This window comes from Dasypus novemcinctus, chromosome 4 (assembly GCF_030445035.2).
Source record: "Dasypus novemcinctus isolate mDasNov1 chromosome 4, mDasNov1.1.hap2, whole genome shotgun sequence".
Lineage (NCBI taxonomy): Eukaryota > Metazoa > Chordata > Mammalia > Cingulata > Dasypodidae > Dasypus > Dasypus novemcinctus.
Genome location: NC_080676.1, coordinates 144,636,943 through 144,659,203, shown reverse-complemented (window position 1 = coordinate 144,659,203; position 22,261 = coordinate 144,636,943).

Genomic DNA, 22,261 nt, shown 5'->3' with positions numbered 1-22,261 from the left:
TGAATAAAATCTAGTTAGACGTGAAAGGACAATCTCTACATATGAGGATCTGGAAGGAACTAGTGATCACATGGGTCCTTTCTGTGTTGCTTCCATGAATAAATCTAAAAGTTGAGTATCTTTCCACACAAAAGGAAGCATAGAATTACCGTATGATACAGTAATCCAACTTCTATGTATATAACAAAATAAAATTGAAAACAGGGACTCAAATGGATATTTGTAAACCAATATCCATATCAACATTATTCATAATAACAGAAAGGTACAAATGACCCAACTGTCTATCAACGGATGAACGACCACACAAAATGAGGTATAGTCATATAACAGAATATTGTTCAGTCTTAAAAAGAAATGAATTTCTGGCACAGGCTATAATCTAGATGAACTTTGAAGACACCATGCTGAATGAAATGACAGACCCAAAAATAAAAAATATTATATGATTTTGCTTATATGAAATATCTAGAATAAACAAATTCATAAAGACAGAAAGTAGATTAGAGGTTATTAGGAGGCAGAGCAAGTGGGAAATGGGGAGTTATTGCTTGAGGGTTACAGGGTTTTTGTTTTGGATGATGAAAAAATACTGGTAATGGATAGTGGTGATGGTAGCACAACATTGTAAATGTAATTAATGCCACTGATTAATTGTATACTTAAAATGATTAATATGGCCAATTTTGTTATTTGTGTATTATCATTATAAAAAACACATTTTAAAAATTAAACAAAAAAGCAAACTTTAAGGTGACATTGATGTGGGCTATGGGTGGAAGGCTCTTTGTCTCTTCAGAGATAACTAAGTTGTTTGACTTGTGGGTGTGAAACGGTAAGAGGCTGCAGTCCTGCTCTTAGGGACCAGCAGGCTCCAGTCCCAGGAAATGTTTAACAAAGCAAGGGCTATAAACTTTAAGTATTTAGGGGAAATGCAAAAACCAAGGCTTATCTAAAATGTCTGGAGTCCTTGCTAAAAGCTTACCTAAGATGTGAAAGAGATATATGCTAATTGAAGCCTATTGAGAACTGAAACAAAGGGACCATTTGGCCTTTCCTCTCTGTATAAAAGACGTTTGAAAATCTTGTTCGGGGCTCGGGATTCAAACTGAAAGCTCCCGAGTCCGGCCGGCCGTCAATAAACCATTTTTCCTTCTCAAAATCAATCCTGAGTCCTGGCCTCTCTATACTAAAATAATTGAACTTCTCTTAAATTCCACAACATTAATGGCGACCGCGAAGGGACAATAAATGAAGGCCAGAGACGGTAGCATTTTGCTGCCCCTTCCAAATCCCCGAGGAAGCCGGGAGGACTCGGGTGAACCCCAAATCTGGGCGCCCCTGGATTAAATTTAATCCAGAAAAGATGTGGGCTCCACCAGAATCTTCCCGACAAAATCAAGGGGCAATGGAAGGTCTGAAGAGAAAGATTCTGGGAACGAAAAAGAGCTCCGAACATGGAAGAAGGTAAGACTCCCCGGGTGAGCAGAGTCTGGAAGGCCCTAGCTTTAATTGCTAGGAAGGGGAGGCTGATCACCTCCCGAGAGAACCCTAGTAGCCCCAGAAGGCTGGGGGGAAGCCGTTCTCTCTAGGCTTGGGAAAAGGAGGAAAACCGGGGAAAAGCCCTGGTGTTTTGGGTTTGTCTAACTGCATGTTAGAATCTGGTACTGGTCTTATATACACTAAAGGAGTGGAGTCTCGATTTTAATAGGAAGGGTATTTATAGGTTCGAGTCCTAATATCCTGGAAATTGGTCTAGATTAAGGAAAACAAAACTTGGTTACAGGAAAATGGATCGGCTTGTGGAGCTTGGTCTGGGTGTAAAGTTTAAACAGTGGAAAAGTCTAGCTGAAATCTTTTGTTATGGTGCTAATTTGTGAATGAATTTGCTTTATACCAAATGTTAAGTGTTCTGAGGTTTGTGATGGCTGTGGGGGCAGCCGTGGTGAAAATAAATATATAAACTTGTGAGTCAGATTAGTGACCTTTGTGCTTCTGTCTGTGTCAGCTCAATGTTAGTGTTGGAGTTGTGTCCTTACATGAAGTAGAATTACAGCTGAGCTGGAGCCCTCCCTTGCCATTGGCAAGGGGGTGAAATGATTCTGGGGCAAAAGCTGAGGAGTCTAGATGTTTGTGCATGTTCTGGTGTCTTGTCTCTGGTCTGGCCCTTTGCCGGGGCTTGGAGGCCATCTGTGTCCGCGCCAAGCACCCAAGTCTGTTGGGAATGTCCCAGTCAGGGCGGCTGGGTTCCTGGGAGAGTTGCCAAATTTGAGTAGGTTCTGTCTGCCCATTTTGGCTGAAAGCTGGAAAGGGGGGAGCGGCTTGCCCCTTTCCAGTGAGTCCACCCTTCTATTCATAAGCCGCATTCCTGTTTGTTGTGCACCCGACTGCCTGGAAGGGGGGGAAGTGAAGGAGGTGAAAAGCAGAATCAGAATAAATGCAGTAAAGTTCCCTCCTTAGGGTGTCAAAGCCAAAATACGTTTGCATTCTGCTCAGGTTCTTAGAAGGTATTGTAGTAACCTTAAGTAAGAGAATGTTTTGTGAAGGTAAAATTTGTGTTAAGGGTATAAATATAAAAGTTTTACAAAGCATTGTTTAAGGTATTTAAGTGGCTAATTGCAGAAAGTCATTATTTAACAAAACTGAATTGATAATAATAATAATAAAAGGCAATTTTATAACAAACTTATTCGGCAGCCAATCTCCCCTGCCAACTTGCTTCCAAAAAAACTGTTTCTGGTATTACATGCTACTAAGTATTTAAAGTGAAGAAAAGTTCATTATTTTAACAAACTTGGTTAGTATTAATGGCAATTATATGTTGCAAGACGTTTGCCTGGTAACTTAGTATGTGGGATATATGGAGTGTGTTTTTATTGTTAAGGAAACAGAAGATGATTTTGTCCTAAGATAAAATGATTGATTATTGGAAAGAGTAGAGTGTGGGACAGAACCTGAATGAATACTGAAAGTGTAGAAGGTTTGTGAAAGAGAAATTTTTATGATTAAATTGAGTAAGATCAATATATAAAGAAAATCATTTATCAATAGCTTCTTGTGCTTTAACCTCATCATATCCTCAATGTTTGAAGAAGAGTTCTTTTAAAAGAACATTTTATGTTCTAGAAATCAAATCCTGAAAAGTAGCCTTTTATTTCAAACTAATTGCAAGAGATTTATTCTTTCACTTTAAAGGAAAAATTAAAGTAATGGTTAAGTTCATTTAATATGTTATAAGTTGAATGAAAGGTATTTAAAGGTGTTATAAAATTAATAGTTTTTTTAAAAATTAATAAAAACTGTAACTAAGAGTTAAAATCATTTATAAATGCATTTATATTGTAAAACAGTGGAAAGACAATAACTGAGATTATAGCTGGGTGAATTTAGCCTGAAACTATTATTTAAGTGTAAATTCTACACTAACCTTTCCTTTGTTTATGGTTGCTTCAGGCCTAACCTCGCCCTTTGCCTTTGCCTGTGGTTATTTCATAATTGAGAAGAGCTGGGACATCACTGTCTCCTCTTCTGGTATTAGTAACCCTTTCTCTCATGAATTCAAGTGTAAACTAAATAAATTGCTGCCTGATAGAATAAGGTTAAATGACCACTGGAGTTTTATTATCTCCAAAACCAAAAGGGGGGTGGAGGGGGAGAAGTCTCCTGCCTTGACGGTCAGTGTTCCTAAGAGTGGCAATTCATGAGAGAAAGCAGTCTGTCTCCCTGAGGCTTCAAATAGCCTCAGTAAATATATATAAAACTAATCTTGTTACTTATCCAAAATTCTGCTAATTTCAAAGTAAAATATAAAGTTCTAAAACAAAATGGTGCTAAGGCATTGAGAACATTTTGGTTATTACAATCCATTAAGTAAGAAAGAAAATTCTTGTGGTAAACTGCATGGTCATAGTGCAAATTAAGAAGAGTTTCAAAAGTCTTTGAAAAGTTTAAAGTAACTAAAGTCATGTTGTTGTGTCAAACTATTCATGTCTGCCTATTTGCTCAAATTGTTAAAAAATATGCAGTTATATTTATAAATATTCTTAAAGCCCAAATTGAACTAAGCAGGATGAGAAAGTCATAGAAATCTGATTATGGAAACAATTGGGAAAGGGCCTCCTCTTTGCAAGAGCTTTTAAGGCAAGACTAGGTGTGGCAGATTAAACCTATCTACTAGGCTAGGGAATTAAGAATCAGTTTGCCTGGTAATTTCCCAGTTTAAACCTTTGTCAGCCATAAATTGAAAAAAAACAAAACAAAGATTAGGTTAATTTTCACAGAAGAAAAATGTTGATGTAACCCGGCGGCCTGCTGCCTCAGTCTCCCACTCCCGGGTTGGACAGCAGTGGAGGAGACCAGTTTAGGCCAGTCCTATGGGCAGTGGAAGGATGCCCAAGAAGGAGCTAACTAAGTCGGTGCCATTTCAGCACTAAATTCTATTCCTTATTTGAAAAAGGGGGGAGCAGGTAAAAACTAAAATGGTTGGAATGTGATAGAAGAAGCAGTTAAATCAAACTTTTGCGTGGGAAAGTTAAATCTCAGATAAGCTGTAACTTCTGAAGTATCCAATCTATGGAAAAACAGGAAGAGCTTGCATGCTAGGCTTAGGGGTATAAATTGTGTCATTTTTCTTTGTTCGGGGCACCAGCCATATCTGGCTCTGCGCCCCTTCTTGCAAGATTGAGAATAAAGTATTTTCTTCTCCACAATCTGGTGAGCCTTATTTTCTTCCAGAAGATTTCTTTCCAACAAAATAAGGTAATTAGTGGCTCTATTAACAAATTTCAGTAAGAAAAGGAAAGTCCATAAAAACTATGGAGAGATCTTTCCTGGGTTATGATTTTAAAAAATTAAGTAATTGTGTAATGTGTTTTGAAACCTGGAAGTCAGTATGCATGTGTTTTAAAACCTGGTAGTCAGTTATGCTTTTAAATTAATAATTTTCATAACTTAAAGAAGTTTTTAGCTTCCTGTAAGGGAAAAAGAGAACATTCCTTGCATAAACTATTATGGTTTCAATTTTATTTAACTTGAGTGTAATCTCCCATAGTTAATTTATAAACTAAATTAACATATGTACAAATCTTTACGGTAATGAAAATTGTAAGTGAAAATTGTAAGTTCACATTGGTGAAATTAGGCTAAAGGGAAAAGATTGTAGATATGCTCTCTTAAATAAAGAGTAAATTTCTTTCATTGGTAATTGTAATTTAGTAAGTTTATTTAAACATGAGGTGTCTAGTCAATGTGGTTATAGTCAATTATAAAGAGTTTGTAAAACATCTTCCAAACTGAAAATGTTTAAATAGTTCTAGTTGTAGAAGTCATTGTTAACTAAAGAAACTTAGATTGGTATTGGTAGCAGAAATAACTTCATGATAATAAACCTGTCTGAAGGCCACTGCAAAATACACATTTAAGTAAATGGTAATAAAAAGTTGTCTTGATTCTATTGGAAATATTCTGTTTTCATTCTAACAATGAAAAATAATATTTTTCCTCTATTACTAAAGTAAAGTACCTACTGTTATCTTCATAGTAAAATTGTGTAAATAGTCATTTGATATATGTATTGCGTTAAGTTGTTTAATATATATATAAAACAAGGAATAAACTTTAACATTGTCAAACTCTTGTGCATTCGAACCAGGCCTTGTATACATTACAGGTGGCCTCTCCATGTGAGTTATTGGCTAGGCTGGTCACTGACCCCTCAATTAAAAATATGTGCTATATCAGTCTCTGGTTCTGCTCCTGAAGTCGATGGAAACTATATTGCAGTTTCAAGCTCCTGCAAGCAATAATGACTCGGTACAGCCAAGTGTACAATGGATATCGCTTCCAGACTGGCACTGTTCCATGGTGCCAGAGAGCGCTATGCACCAGGCTAGTAGAATACTGGAAAATCTCTCTAAGATGAAGGATGCTGCAACTTGCTCACTGCGTTGAAGAACATGCTAAGTGGAGCCTTGATACCAGGAGACTGTAAGTAAAACTTAAACACAATTGGCATTATGGCCTGCTCTCATGGAGAGATAACATGTAAAGTATTACAAACCTGAAACTCAAAACTAATAATGGCAACTCTGAATCCTTATGCATTAAGTAATACATTAGTTAATATTAAGTGCTGTACTTTTATCCTGTACTAAATATATGCCTAATAATTGTAATGTTATCTTTTCTATTTTGGATCAAGTGCAGAAGTATATTAGACATGTTAAATTCCTGGTAAAATCATTTTCTAAACAGTTAATAACATGTCTATAGAATAAGGTGGCAGTCTCAGCCAGTCTCAGTTAGCAAAAGTGAGGCTTGCTTGCTGATGGTGAGTCACCTATTGAACAAGTCAAAATTGCTAGAAATTGTACAATGAAAACCAAGGTGTAAAAATCTTTATTCTGGAGTTCTGATCACTCCCACAGGTGAAAACTAAGAATATTTCCAAATTAGTGTTCTAATCCTGAGTGAAGCCAGTTGCCCAAGGAGTGCCAGTTCACCAGGAGCATCTGACAAAGCGAATGAGTGTCAATCATTGAACAGCTTGGAATGTGTCTTCAGACAAAGCTAAGTGTCTGTTGCAATTTCTCTCTAAAGATGGATAACTTAAAAAAGAACATATATGCTGTTCCCACCAGCTTTTAAGGAATGCCATCTTTATAGGCACCTAACCTTGTCTACCTCTGTAATCCAATGTGTCCTCTTTTAAAAACAGGTATTCCAAAATTTTAATTAAGTTTGTTTCTTTCAGAGTGAACATCTTATTAACCATATGAAACCAACTTCGTATAGAATGCCAGATCCATCTTCCTCCAGTTAGAATAAATTAAAGAGTTTTACACCTTATTAGGCAATGACTACAGCCCATGGCCAGCAGGAAGCAGTTACAGAAAAGAGATCGTCTCCCTTCAGCACCCCTTTTAAATTAAAGGTGTAAACTCTTTAAGAGTAAAATAAAAGTAATAGATGGATCTGGAACCTGACTGGAAATCCACGTGAGTGCCAGTGGCAGCAGAATAACTGCGGGAGGCCCCTGCCCAAGATTCTGCTGTCCAGAATGAAAAGTTCTAAACTTCTAAAAACGGTCCTTGATGCTGTACTAAAGACTGATAAATAATCAGTCAAGACAACAAACAGTCATCCACCTCATAGCTACAACAATAATTATGCCAAAGCTTAGCAAGTAAACTTTGACAAAGGGGGGGAATGATGTGGGCTATGGGTGGAAGGCTCTTTGTCTCTTCAGAGATAACTAAGTTGTTTGACTTGTGGGTGTGAAACGGTAAGAGGCTGCAGTCCTGCTCTTAGGGACCAGCAGGCTCCAGTCCCAGGAAATGTTTAACAAAGCAAGGGCTATAAACTTTAAGTATTTAGGGGAAATGCAAAAACCAAGGCTTATCTAAAATGTCTGGAGTCCTTGCTAAAAGCTTACCTAAGATGTGAAAGAGATATATGCTAATTGAAGCCTATTGAGAACTGAAACAAAGGGACCATTTGGCCTTTCCTCTCTGTATAAAAGACGTTTGAAAATCTTGTTCGGGGCTCGGGATTCAAACTGAAAGCTCCCGAGTCCGGCCGGCCGTCAATAAACCATTTTTCCTTCTCAAAATCATTCCTGAGTCCTGGCCTCTCTATACTAAAATAATTGAACTTCTCTTAAATTCCACAACAACATAACTGAGAGACAATAAACCAAAGAAGGAGTGCACATTCAGTGTCACTCTCAGATTTTAGACTAGGAGCATGCCCAGATATAACAGGGCAAGGAGAAAATACACTTTCTCCATAGCAACAACCTTATAACTCAGCTCTACTCTCATTACCAGAAAACATTTGACAGAGAAACCTTGAGAGGCAGCTTTCCCCAGAGATTTATCAAGTGGCAGAAAGGGAATGTGGAGAAGAAATTCAAGACAAAAGAGTTCTAAAAAATGAAGATACCAGGGTGTAGGAGGTGCTAAGTAGGAGAAAAGCAGGGAGGAATTTTTAAAAAATCAATTCAAATATTCAAAAACCTTCCTGCCATGTAGAATGGTTGGTTAATCAAGTGTTGAATCACTCACCCACAAACTCAAATCCCTCTGTACCAGAACAGGAAAGATGAAAAGTAAATTACTTACTCTGACAAGAAGGCAACGGGGACAGTCACATGAGACTAATTTGTTGCCTGGATCGGCCAAATATTGATTCCTATAGATGGATCCATGCCAAAAGGAACCAACCCACTGAGCAACTTTAGACCCTGCTGAGATGCATTAACTTTAACCAGAGAAACTTCATCCAGCACAAGAAGAAATTCCTCCATAGAAAGGATGCCAAAGTGTCAGTCCAAGCAACTCAATCACAGCTGGGGCTAAAACTCATTCATTCACTCAATTCACTAAGAAGCATCTACTGAGCCGTCAAGCATCAAGGTAGATATTTATAAAGATGAATAACATGGTCCTGGCATTCAAGAAGCTCATTTGGGATGGCATTTGGTTGGTACTGTGATGAAGGCAGAGTTGAGCAGCAGTGAGCAACAGGCCCCAGCAGGCAGAGAGACCTAGGGTTGAATTCTCACTGCCACTTTCCAACAGTACACACAATACTTTAATCTCCCTCTGTCTTTTGGTGGGAAGCTGTCATTCTTTTCTCATAGGACTATTTTCAGGACATTTTTGCTAATGCATGGAAGGCCCTCAGCACTGATCTGGACACACTGCAATTTAAAAAAGAAAAGGAGAGGGAGAATTTATTATTTACCATTATATATAGTGCATTGAGAGAGCAGAAAATGGACAACTAACCTGCTCTTCTCTCTACTCTCTGAGGATCTCTTCTCAGTCTGTAATTAGCAGCTGCCAAGAAAACATGGTAAAGAAACATTAAAATACCTCGATGGACTTGAACAGCAAGCATACATTGGCCATCTCTAGTGATAGCACCACAGCAAAAGGTAGTGCCATCCAGCGTAAGTGGGAATGGGTAACACCAGCGTAATTGGTCAACACTCACTCAAGCATTCTTTCTAACAAGTCTTCCATGTGTGTTAATGAGTTCTTTCACATGTTCCAATTTTATCCAAACTCTGGGGCTTAAGTAGAATACAATTGAATTCAGTTTAAATTAAGGCTATTCATTTGCTTTGTCACATCAAAGTGTGAAGGAAACTTCCCAGAGGGAAAGTTTCAAAATTACCCTCACTGCAAATCACTCCAGTCTAAGGCAAGAGAGGGTCTCAATACGTAACTGTAATGAGCAGCGGCCTCTGGACATGCTGTCAAAAATGTCATTTTCTGATGACACCTACCCTGCTCACTCTCAGTTCATTATTTCTCAGTCTCCAGTTGTGACAGAACTGAATTTCAAGGGATCTCTGAATGAGGAGTGTGGGCAAGGAATAAGGAAAGAGATCCCAAGTCACTGCTCTCTCAGGAGATGCTAAACCCACTCAGAAGAGAGAGTGAAAAGAGCCCTGGACCAAGAGTACCTGGAAGCACATTCTGTTTGAGTGGACCGTGCTCTGCTGCACGCCCTGGGCAAGTCCCCACTTTGCTTTCTGATTAGGTTTTGCCACTCACAAAAGGAAACTACTTCTGTTGGGGATTGACTCTCCCACAAAAGACATGTTCAAGTCTTAATCCTCATTCCTGTGGGTTTGAGTTTGTTGGAAATAGGACCTTTGAAGGTCATTATTTGTTATTGTTAAAGTGTAGACACATTTATGAATACGATCTTTTATTTTTTCGCCATTTTTAATGAGAACAGTTTTGGGTTTACAGAAACATCATGCAGAAAGTACAGAATTCCCATATATCTCCCTCTCACACACACAGTTTTCCCTGTTATTAACATTTTGCAGTATTGTGGCCTCTTTGTTATAATTGATGAACAATTTTACTGTATTAATTTCGTTATTTTGTTCACTCTTTACATTAGGGTTCACGCTTAGTGTTACATAGCTCTGTGGGTTTTGTGGCTATGTGTGTGTGGAAACAGGCATACAACCTAAATTTTCCCTTTATATCCCTTTTGGAATATATAATTCAGTGGTGTTAATTCCATAAGAATAAGGTCTTTCAAGATCCTATTTAGATGAGGCCAAATTGATTCAGGGTGGGCCCTAATCTATTCCTATCTTACTGGAGTCCCTATAAAAAGGAGAGAAGAGACACAGACACCCACGGGGAGAATGCTGTGATGATGGAGGCAGAGACTGAAGAGCTGAAGCTGAGAGCTAAGGATTTAAGGGGAATGGGGGAGGTAATCAGGCAAAAGCTGGGCCTGGGCTGATTTTTGTGTTGTCTCTAACCCTAACCAATGTCAGAATGGCTCAGTAAAATGTATTTACTAGACAGAGCAGTTCAGGCCAAAGCCACCTGCCTGTCTGATGAGAAATGGACACCTAGCTGATCTTTGGGAAATATGTGCTCCCTGAGTAGGCAGAATAATGCCCCCCCGCCACCAATGTACACCCTAAACCCTGGAACCTGAGACTACGTTGGGCTACATGGCAAGGAGGAATTATGGGTGCCAACGAAATTAAGGTGTAGTACTAGAAAAACCCAATACAGCCTAAATATTAAGGCATTGTATGTGCTTTATATTGTTAGAAAAATTCAGTGTAATGCTTGTTCACATGGCAGCAGGCACACACAGCTACAGACTTAACATTAAGTAGATTTAGCTCCACCAAAATTGTATAACTATGCACGTCCTCACTCGTTATCTCTGTCTTCCATCCATCATTACCTGTATCTTCACATCTATAATCCCCTCAATCCTTATTACCCCGAGATTACCTGGCCCCAGGTACCATGGATGTTTTAAAATTAACTGAGAAGCAAAAACTAATTTTTCCGGATCCTTCTTAGAAATGTCACCCTAATTATTAACTTTGTTTTAATTGTATAAAGACTGTGACAGAAACCTGTAATGTAGAGGCTGATTTGAGATTGTGCATCTCTGGTCTCCTGCCCGCGAATAAAGCCTCTTTTCCTTCCTAATCTAGTTCGGTGTGTCTGTCTATTCTGCTGCGCTGAGTGAATGACCCAGCCAAGGACTGCCCCGGCCCTCTTCAATGGTTGCTAATCCATTGACTTTACAATAGGAAGGTTACCTTGATTATCACAGTGAACCCAATGTAATCACAAGGGTCCTTAAAAGCGGGAGAGGGCAACTGAAGAAGTCAGTGTCAGAGTGATGCAACCTGAGAAAGACCCAGTCAAAGATCCAGTCAACTACTGCTGGCTGAAGATGGAAGGGGGCCATGGACCAAGAAATGCAGACGGCTGGAAAAGGCAAGAAAATGGACTCTCCTCCAGAGCCTCTAAAAGGAATGTCATCCTGCTGCCTCCTTGATTTTAGCCCACTGAAACCTGTGTCAGACTTCCAACATCCAGAACCATAAAATAATAACTTAGTGTTTTTTTAAGTTTCCAAGTTTGTGGTAATAGGTTAGCATGCAGGAAGAATCTAACCCACTCCCCAACATTCTGCTCTTTCTACATTTGTTTCACTCTTTGGAGTTGGAGCAATATGATCCTCGAGGAAAGGCTACTCAGAGCCTGGCTTCTCCGTCAGTCCAATATGTTGCTCTGCACATGAAATCCCCAGAAAGTAGGAATTTCCATTGGAATGCAGATCCATGTCAAATGGGTATGAGGAAAGTACTATCTAATTATTACTTACCGTTTTGTCTGCTTCCCAAATGTTTTAATTGAAATTTCTGAACATTGATATACGGAGAAAAGATTGATACTGTAAATTCTCCTTTCAAGGGACTGCTCATCCATTCTGCTAATATATTAGAACTGAGTAGGCTGGATTATTTGTGACAGCTGGTATGATGAAAATAATTAGTCCTAGCCAACTCCAAAACATGTAGGCCCTTAGTGACAGAAATTCAGTTTAAAAAAAAAAGCTAGGACCCTTTGAGTCCAAGGAAAATAATAGCACAGATGTCCAATAATACATGAATTTGTATTTAAAATAGTATAAAATAAAATGAAGACAGAGGAAAACTAATGGAATGTATAAATCCAAGAGCCAAATCATTCTAATTGTAAAGAAAGAAATATTTTTACTTTATTTAGAAAGACTTTAATATTTAACATACTGTCCTCATATGTTACACAAATACAAAATATAATACCAAAGTCTGTTAAATTTCCTTAAGTGGAATACACAAATTCCTAAGAGTTTGAATTTCCTTGAGGGTTGGCAGGAAAATGCCCTGAGTCCTCAATGCCTATAAAAGGACAAGTATCATAGTTGGATATTCTGATTAAAGAGATGGTACTCATTCAGAGTACAGTATATTGAAAATGACTGTAATTTTTACTAATTTTAAGTGGTTTGTGGAATTTTTAGAGTGATTTCCACAGAGCTTTCCAGTTTCCAGGTCAGACTTACACTATTCGAAGAGAAGGAAAATGCTGTTGGTGCTAGACAGTGTAGGTGAATCTGTTTTCCAGTAACAAAAATGTCAGAACATAAGAAATCTGTGGGATTTTTTTATGTTCCCAGAGGGATTCCAGTTTTGACCAAAACCTGGACACACAAAAGCCATGATTTGTTAATAAGTGAACCAGATTACTCCTGTTAGTGGAAGGCTCTGGTTTCTGGGCCTTTAGGTTCTTAGCTATGTCACATAAAGAATTTAAGTAAGGTAGGCAAGGGAATAAAGAGTTTATTAAGAGACAAGAAAAAAAAAAAACAATACAGAATCCAAGACATGGATGGAAGGCATGGTTCAAAATGAGTCACACACATGGGGCCCTGGGTTAAGCCTTTTAAGACCTTTCCTCCTCCCCTTTCCTAATGCTGGGGAGAGGCCACAGCTGTTTGCTGTTCTGATTGGTTGCCTTACAATCCCTAACTGTTAGCTCCCAGGCAACCAATGGGAGGCCTGTTTGAAGTTATCTGGGGCTTCCCCTTGATGCTGGAAAGAGTTCCAAATGGGCCCTCATGGCCAGGGTCTCACAGGATCTTTCCAGCTTTGTTCTGAAGTAGCAGCCTTCTCCTCAGGAGGTTTCCAGGTGGGGTTTCAAGGCTGTGTTCTCTGCTGGCCATATTCTCTGCTGGGTCCAAGTGCCTTCCCTCTTTCCCTATACTAACCTGCCTCTCTCTTGGGTGCTAAATGTGGACTCTTCTGTTGAGCTCTTCTGAATACCTTGTTTCTCAATAGCCTTCTGCCAAGGATTGCTTCAAAATTAGGTCACTGATTTTTCCTTAAAGTTGGTTCTCATTTCCAGCAAAGTCCTTGAAAGGAATTATTCTTGTTACTACTCTCAGCAAAAATTGAGCTCCCTTATGTAATTGCCAAGAAACCAGTAAATTCATGGAATATGGCATTCTCTATTCTTATGCCAACGCTCACACAGGGTATGGGTTGCTACAGCTCAATAGAAAAAAGGTATGGGCCAACCACAAAAACAGATTTTTTTTCCATATTCATAAGTCCTCCTGCTTCAGATCACCACAAATATACAACACATTATGTAAAGACAACTCCCACCATCACATATTTGAGAAATTATGATATAAAGTACTATGTGTCAATGCATATCATGAAAACACAAAAGAGAGTTTAAGTCAGTTACAGAGGCTCAAATTTCATTTAGTTTCCTAGGCTCCTCAAAGCAGATGCCATGAAATGTTATTTTAGTTGGCTAGACTGCCAAAATGCAATATATCAGAAATGGGTTGGCTTTTAGTAGGGGGACTTGTTATCTCACAAGCTTACAGTTTCAAGGCTGAGAAAAATGTCTTAGTCAAGGCCTCATCAGGTGTTGCTTTTTCCCCAAAGACTGACTGCCAGTGATTCTGGACTCCTCTGTCACATGGCAAGGCATATGATGGTGTCTGCTGGTCTCTTCCTTCTCTTCTGGGTTTCATTGCTTCTAACATCTGGCTTCCATTGCTTTCTCTCTCTCTCTCTTTTTCTTCTCTCTCTCTCTCTCTGTTTCTCTCTCACACACATTCTTTTTAAAATACTTCCAGTAAGAGGATTAAGACCCACCCTGGGTCATACCTTAAGTAACCTAATCAATAGGCCCATAACTGTAGTAACCTAATCAAAAGGAAGGTAATAGCTAATGATCTGTAATTCATTCTGTGTGATGGTTTGGTACTGCATGGTCTCCAGAAAATCCTGTTCTATTTTGTTTCTTCTTCCCCTCCTCCTACCCTCTCCTGCTGTTTTGCTGTCTGTGTCCATTCACTGTGTGATCTTCTGTATCAATTTCTCTTTTTTGTCTTCTCCTCTCATCTTTCTCCTCTAGGATTCACCGAGATTCAAGCCTGGGGACCTCTAATATGGAGAGAGTTTCCCTGTCAATTGTACCACCTCAGTTCCTGGCCTCTCCTGCACTTCACCTTGACTCTCCCCTTCATCTCTCTTTTGTTGCATCATCATCTTGCCTTGTGACTCACTTGCGCAGGCACTGGCTCACCACACAGGTACTCTGTTTGCTGTGCGAGCACTCAGCTCACCATGCGGGTACTGGCTCACCACATGGGCACTCAGCTCACCATGCAGCATTAGCATGGGCACCTGGCTCACTGCGCAGGCCCTTGGCTCACCATGTGGACACTTGGCTTGCCATGTGGGCACTGGCTCATCATGCAGGCATGCTTTCTCTTCTTTTTTTTTTCCACCAGAAGGCCCCAGGGATCGAACCCAGGTCCTCCCTCATGGTAGATGGGGGCCCTATCACCTGAGCCACATCTGCCTCCCAAATCCTGTTCTTAAAGGTAATCCATCCCCATGGGTGTAAACCTATTGTAAGACATTTTGATGAGGTTACTTCAGTTAAGGTGTGACCTGAGGTGGGTCTCAGTCCTCTTATTGGAGTCCTTTATAAATGGGATAAATACAGAGAGAGAGATGGAAAGTCACAGAAGAAGCTGAAATCAATGAAACCTGGAAGGGAAGGGAGAGACCAACAGAAGCTGCCATACGCCTTGCATGTGACAGAGGCACAAGGACCACCAGCAGCAATCTTCAGGAGATGAGGCTTTATTTACATATTCTCATGGCCTCAAACTGTAAGCTAACAAATTCCCATTATTTAAAGCCATCCCATTTTATGGTATCTGCTTTGAATAGCCTAGAACTCTAAAACCATATCTAAGACAAGGTCTGGGAAAATGGTGTCAGAGTAGGCAGACAGGCTCAACTCTCTCATAAAAACAGTGGAAAAAAGACCAAAAGATGTCTGAGAGACCTGTTTTGGGGCTCAGCAGACCAAGACAGTGATATGCAACCCCTAGGAGGGTGAGGGATGGAGAGATGAAGAACCCAAAACAACACATGTGAGTTACTAACCCCTTCTGGTGACTGGGAAGGGCACCAGCCCCCATCCTCAAGAAGTTAAGCCCGGATAAAACCCCTGGGTCACTGCAACCAACTAAGAAGGGAACAGAGTGCATCAGAAGGCAGGGAGTGGTTTCTCATCAGTGAATTAAGCCAGCAGAGCCTGCTTTGAAGCTCACTTTGGTGCATATAAGAAACATGGGCAAATGGAAGTTTCCATTTCACAAGAAAAGGTTCATAAGTACAACAATCAATATCAAGAGCCTAGTGTAATGTTCTGTCCTTCTTCACCAAGCACTGCCCAAGTACTCGGGATATTCTTGCTGCTCTATTAGAGAATGTAGCAGGACTTCCTTTTCTTTTAGGTCTCTCTCTCTCTTTTTAATCTGGTTGTACCATCGTCTTTTTGGTGTCGCTTTGCCACATAGGGGCCTGCGCCTCACCGTGCAGTTCTGGGGTGCTTTTTTTCTCTTTTACCAGGAGGCCCTGGGGATTGAACCCAGGTCCTCCATATGGTAAACAGGAGCTCAATTGCTTGAGCCACAGCCACTTGCCATCTTCTAAGTCTCTCTTAACCTGAATCTCATGAGAGAAAAATCTGCACCCTGGCCCAATTTTGATAACTTAAGCTGGGCAATTTTAAAGTCTCAGAATAAGTTGAAACAAAAGTCAAAGAAAAGCAAACAAGAGATATTGACTATCAGAATAAATTCACCAACATATTCAGATGCCTACATATCAGCAAAAAATTACAAACTGTAGTAGGAAACAGGAAGAGATGGACCAGCCAAAGGAATAACCCAAATATCCAGATGAGATACAGGGTTTAAGACAAGTAATCAATGATAATCACAAAAACCTCCTAAATCAATTCCAAGATTTGATGGAAAATATGACTAATGAGATAAAGTATATTAAGAAGACATGGGGGAAGCAGATTTGGCTCAATGAATAGGGTGTCCACCTACCACATGGTAGGTCCGCAGTTCAAACCCCGGGCCTCCTTGACCCGTGTGGAGCTGGCCTATGCGCAGTGCTAATGCATGCAAGGAGTGCCCTGCCACGCAGGGGTGTCCCCCACATAGGGGAGCCCCATGTGCAAGGAGTGCACCCCGTAAGGAGAGCCTCCCAGCACGAAAGAAAGTGCAGCCTGCCCAGGAATGGTGCCGCACACACGGAGAGCTGACACAACAAGATGACACAACAAAAAGAAACACAGATTCCCGGTGCCGCTGATAAGGATAGAAGTGGTCACAGAAGAACTCACAGCAAATGGACAGAGAGAGCAGACAACTGGGGGAGGGTGGATAAATTAAATTAAAAAAAAAAAAGACATGGGGTAAGCAGAAAGAACAATATGGTAGTCTGCAAAGAAAAGTAACAGAGCTTATGGGAATGAGAGACACAATGAATGAGGTCACAGCAGTTTTGAATTACTCAAAGACAGAATTAGTGATTTCTAGGACAGAACATCTGAACCAGAAAAAACAAAACGGAAAGCAAAAAGAATTTAAAAAATGGAACAGGGTGTCAGGGAATTGAATGACAACATGAAACACACAAACATGCATGTTATCAGTGCCTCAGAAGGAAAAGAGTACGGAAAGGGGCAGAAAGAATATTTGAGGAAATCATATCTGAAAACTTCCCAACCTAATATCAACATAAATATCTATATCCAAGAAGGACCATGAACCCCAAAGTAAATAAACACAAACAGACCTACTCTGAATAGACCTACTATTCAGAATGGCAAATATCAGAGATAAAGAGGATTCCAAAAGCAGCAAGAGAAAAAGCATCACATACAAGGGAACCTGAATAAGATAAGTGCCAACCTCTCATCAGAAACCACAGAGGTGAAAAGAAAGTTGTATGATATATTTAAAGTACTGAAAGAGAAAAACGGCCAGCCAAGAATTCTGTATCTGGCTAAATTGTTCTTCAAAACTGACGGTGATTGGAGCAGTTATAGCTCAGTGGTTTAGTGCCTGCTTTGCATCTATAAGGTCCCAAGTTCACTCTCTAGTACCTCCCTGAGAATCCAATCCATCTGCCCTATGGGACCAAAGCCCCCTCTCAATTAAATGTGGAGTGGGCATCATGATCCCAGAATCCTCAGGATTGGGGAACAAACTATGTGCTAAAGTAGACTTACTGGTCTACTACTATAGACTTATTGTGATTCTAGCAATGGAAGAAATGATGTCACTGATATGGAGGCAGTGGCCACTGGAGGTTCTGAGGGTAGGAAAAGGGAAAAACAGGTGTAATACAGAGGCATTTTCAGGACTTGGGAATTGACCTGAATGACATTACAATGACAGATACAGGCCATTACATATCTTGCCATAACCTACAAAATTGTGCAGGAGAGAGTATAAACTACAATGTAAACTATAATCCATGCTTAGTGGCAATGCTCTGGCAATTTGATATTATTGATGAATTCCAAAAAGAAATACTGGACTGTGTTTGTAAACTGGTCTTTTCCTCTGGGCATATTAGATTATATCAGATTTATAGGTTTACTTGATTAAATAATTATGTAAACCTCTTGTGCAAGTAGGACATTGAGTCCCCAGCCTTTGGTGAGTGGGGACTCACAGGTAAAAGGCATGGCAAAGGATAGAGTTGGAGGGTTTTTGATGTTGGAGTTTTGATGTTGGAGTTTGATGCTGAAGCCTGAAGTTGGCACCCTGGGAAGTAAGCTCACAGAGCAAACAGAGGCAAGCCCTAGGAAGAGAGAAACCCTGGGCCTAGGAAAAAGAAGCTTGAGGAAGAGAGGAACCCAGGAAGCCTGAACCCTCGCAGATGTCAGCAGCCATCTTGCTCCAACACGTGGAAATAGACTTCGGTGAGGAAATAGCTTATGCTTTATGGCCTGGTATCTGAAAAATCCTACCCCAAATAAATACCCTTTATAAAAACCAACTGATTTCTGGTATTTTGCATCAGCACCCTTTGGCTGATTAATACATACTCCAAAATGTTTTCAGCAATTGTAATGACTACACCACAGTAATGAAGGATGTTGTTATATGGGAAAATGTAGGAAATGTAGGGATATAGGGCATATAGGAATCCCCTATATTTTTATGTAACACTTACGTAATCTAAATGTCTTTTTTTAAAAAACCATTCAGAGGTATACTTTGGTTTTAAAGCTTAATATTAAAATGTATTAAAGTTGCAAAGTCTAAAACTTCAAAAAAAATTCTTTACACACAAATGAAAACTGGGAGAGTACAATTCCGAAGACCAGAACTACAAATGATACTAAAGGCAGTGCTGTAGCCCAAAGGAAAAAAACAAGGGCAAGAGATTTGGAGAAATGTGGAGAAATGATTATTAGGAAGGATAAATTAAAGAGTAAAATTAAAGGGTAAGATATGACCATGTAAAGTCAAAGGATAAAATGGATGAAGTAATACCTGTACAGTAATAATACTGTATGTTAATGGCTTGAACTCCCCAATCAAAAGACATAGACTGATAGGATGGATAAAAAATATGAGTTATCTATATGCTGTCTACAAGAGACCTCAGACATAAGGACACAACCAGGTTGAAAGTGAAAGGCTGGAAAAAGGTATACCACACACAGTAACCAAAAAAGAGCTAGGGTAGTGATTCTAATATCGGACAAAATACAGATTTTTTAAAGAGCAAAACTGTTATAAGGGATGAAGGAAATCATTATATATTAATAAATGGGGCAATTCACCAAGAAATAACTATAATATTAATGCAGCTAATCTGGGTGCCCAAAGATACACGAACATACTGAAGGGAGAAATAAATGTCTCTACAATAATAATTAGAGATTTCAATACACCACTCTCAGTAATGGATAGAATTTCTGGACAGAGGATAAATAAACAGAGAGCTTGAATAATATGATAAATTAACTAGAACTAACAGATATTTATAAAGTATTGCATTCCAAAATAGCAGGATATACATTTTTTTCAAATGCTCATGAATCCTTCTCCAGGATAGAGCATATGTTGGGTCCCAAGATAGGTCTTAATAAATTTTAAAATTTTGAAATAATACAAAATTCTTCCACTGTTCATAACAGAATGAAGCTAGAAATCAATAATGGACAGAAAAAGGAAAAATTCATAAAATGTGGAGATTAAGCAAAATGCTTTTAAATAGTCAAGGGATCAAAGTAGAAATTGCAAGAGAATTCAGTATATATCTTGAGAGGAATGAAAATTAGAACACAACATATCAAAACCTATGGCTAGAAAATTAGAACATAACATGTCAAAACCTATGTCCTCTAGCTTTTTCTTGAGAAAAAATAGCTAGAGGACAGTCTAAAACAGCCTGGAAAAGATTTTCTAGGATTTAAGACACCAACTGAAGGCTAGATACTGCCCAGAGGAAAGAGAGAGATAAAGGAGGGGATTCATGACAACAGAAACCAGCAGCTGCTCCTTCCATCACCCTCCCCCATGCTAAAGATACTTTAGAATTCTCAGGCCCCTGGGTCTGTGGTTACAGACAAAGGGGTCTCCAGGGATCTATCACCCCAGGAAAGGGGAGAGAGAGGGTCACAGTGTAAAGCTGACTCAGCTTCTGACCCACAAATTTGGCCCTTCCAGGCCAGGTGGGGCCACATCATGCTATGCACTAGGAGCAGGCACCAACTGGAGAAATCCCACCCCTGCAATCTCCCTCTCTTCTACAAGGGACTGATTGTTGAGGACTCACCTCCCCAGGAAGGGGAGAGAGAGGGACAGAGCTTAGGCTTATTCAGCTTTTGACTTACAAATTTGGTGTGCTATGCCCCAGAAGTCCTTCCAGGCCTGGTGGGACTGCACAATTATTTGCCTTGGGAGCCAGCAAGGGGCTAAAGATATAAAACCCTCCCAATATCCTTCTCTACTAATTGGGACTGATTCTTGAGGACTCAGAAGGGAGTGGAAATATTCCTACCTGGGAAAAAGGAAGGGGCTGTCAGAGGTGGCTAGAGAACTGTCTCTGAGAAAGTTTGAATTACAACGCTCGTAGCCTCCAGGTGGGAAGCTCTATCACATTGATCTGGTCTGTGCTGCAACAAATATATTCTGACCAAGCATTCAACTGAGAGCTGCCAAGAGTGCAATCTGCTAGCAGACAAATGAAGTGCATGTGAGAAAATTAAAAATAAGTAAGAGAGGCTTTTTCCAGCCTTTATAGCTTCCCTCTCCAAGGCCCTAGGAAGCAGGTCTGCAACCAATTACTGGGTCCAGAGCCCAGTTTTGAGCAACAAGCAGGGACAATCCAGGTAGAGCCAAAAAGCAAAGAGCAGTGGTAACACAGAGTCTCCCACCAAAAATCCCTACAAAAGAGAAAGAAATTGAGCATCTGAGTAAACTACATCCTAATCAGATGCCTAGACATCAGCAAAAATTACAAGCAATAATAAGAAAATAAAGGACATGGCCCAAGATAAGGAATATATCAAAGCCCCAGAAGAGATGCAGAATTTGAGAGAACTAATTGGCAAGTTGCACACAAATTTCCAAAATCAAATTAAGGAGTTGAATGACAATATGGCAGAAGAGATATATAACATCAAGAAGACATTGAATGAGCACAAAGAAGAATTCGAAATCCTAAATAGAAAAGTAACAGACCTATGAGAATGAAAGACACAATAGGTGAAATTTAAAAACACGTTAGAGGCATAGAGCAGCAGACTCAAAATGATAGAAGAAAGAATAAAGGATAAGAAGACAGAACAGCTGAAATTAAAGAGAGAAAAGAAAGGAAAAAATTGAACAGGGGATCAGAGAGTTGAATGACCACATGAAACACAACATACATGTCATGGGAGTTCCAGAAGAAGAGAAGGGAAAAGGGGCAGAAAGAGTATTTGAGGAAATAATAGCTGAAAATTTCCCAACTCCCATGAAAGAAATGAGGTTACATATCCAAGAAGCACACCATACCCCAATCAGAATAAAGCCAAATAGATCTACTAGCAGTAGACACATACTACTCAGAATGTCAAATGTCAAAGATAAAGAGAAAATTCTGAGATCAGCAAGGGAGAAGAAAACGGTCACATACAAGGGACACCCCATAAGACTTAGTGCAGATTTCTCTTCAGAAACCATGGAGGTGAGAACACAGTGGTATGATAAAATTAGGATATTGAAAGAGAAAAAGTACCAACTGAGAATTCTTTATCCAGCAAAGTTGTCCTTCAAATATGAAGGTGAGTATAATATATTCACAAACAAACAGAAACTAAGAGAGTCTGCAAAAAAGAATCTACCTTTGCAGGATGTATTAAAGGAAGATTTAGAACCTGAAATAAAAAGCCAAGATAGAGAGGCCTGGAGGAGGGTATGGAAAAAAGAATAGAGAAAGGATAACCAAAAGACTAAAAAGACTGACAAAAATATGATATATGAAAACCAAAGAATAAAATGGTGGAAGTAAATAATGCATTTACAGTAGTATTATTGAATGTGAATGGATTAAACTCCCCAATCAAAAGATACAGGCTGACAGAATGGATAAAAAACATGAGCTATCCATATGCTGCTTACAAAAAACTCACCTTAAACTGAGGGAGACAAACCAACTGAAAGAGAAAGCTTGGAAAAAGATACTCCATGCAAATTGTAACCAAAAAAAAAAAAAAAAGCAGGGCTAGCAATACTAATATTGGACAAAACAGACTTTACATGCAAAAAAGTTATAAGATACAGAGGCCATTATACATATTAATAAAAGGGACAATCCACCAGCAAGAGAGAGCAGTCATAAATATCTATGCACACAACCAGAGTGCCCCAAAATACATGAGACAAACTCTGGAAAAACTGAAGGGAGAAACAGACATCTCTACAATAATCTTTGGAGACTTCAATACCACACTCACATCATTAGAACAACTAAACAGAAGATCAACAAGGAAACAGAGAACTTGAACAGTATGATAAGCTAAACCTA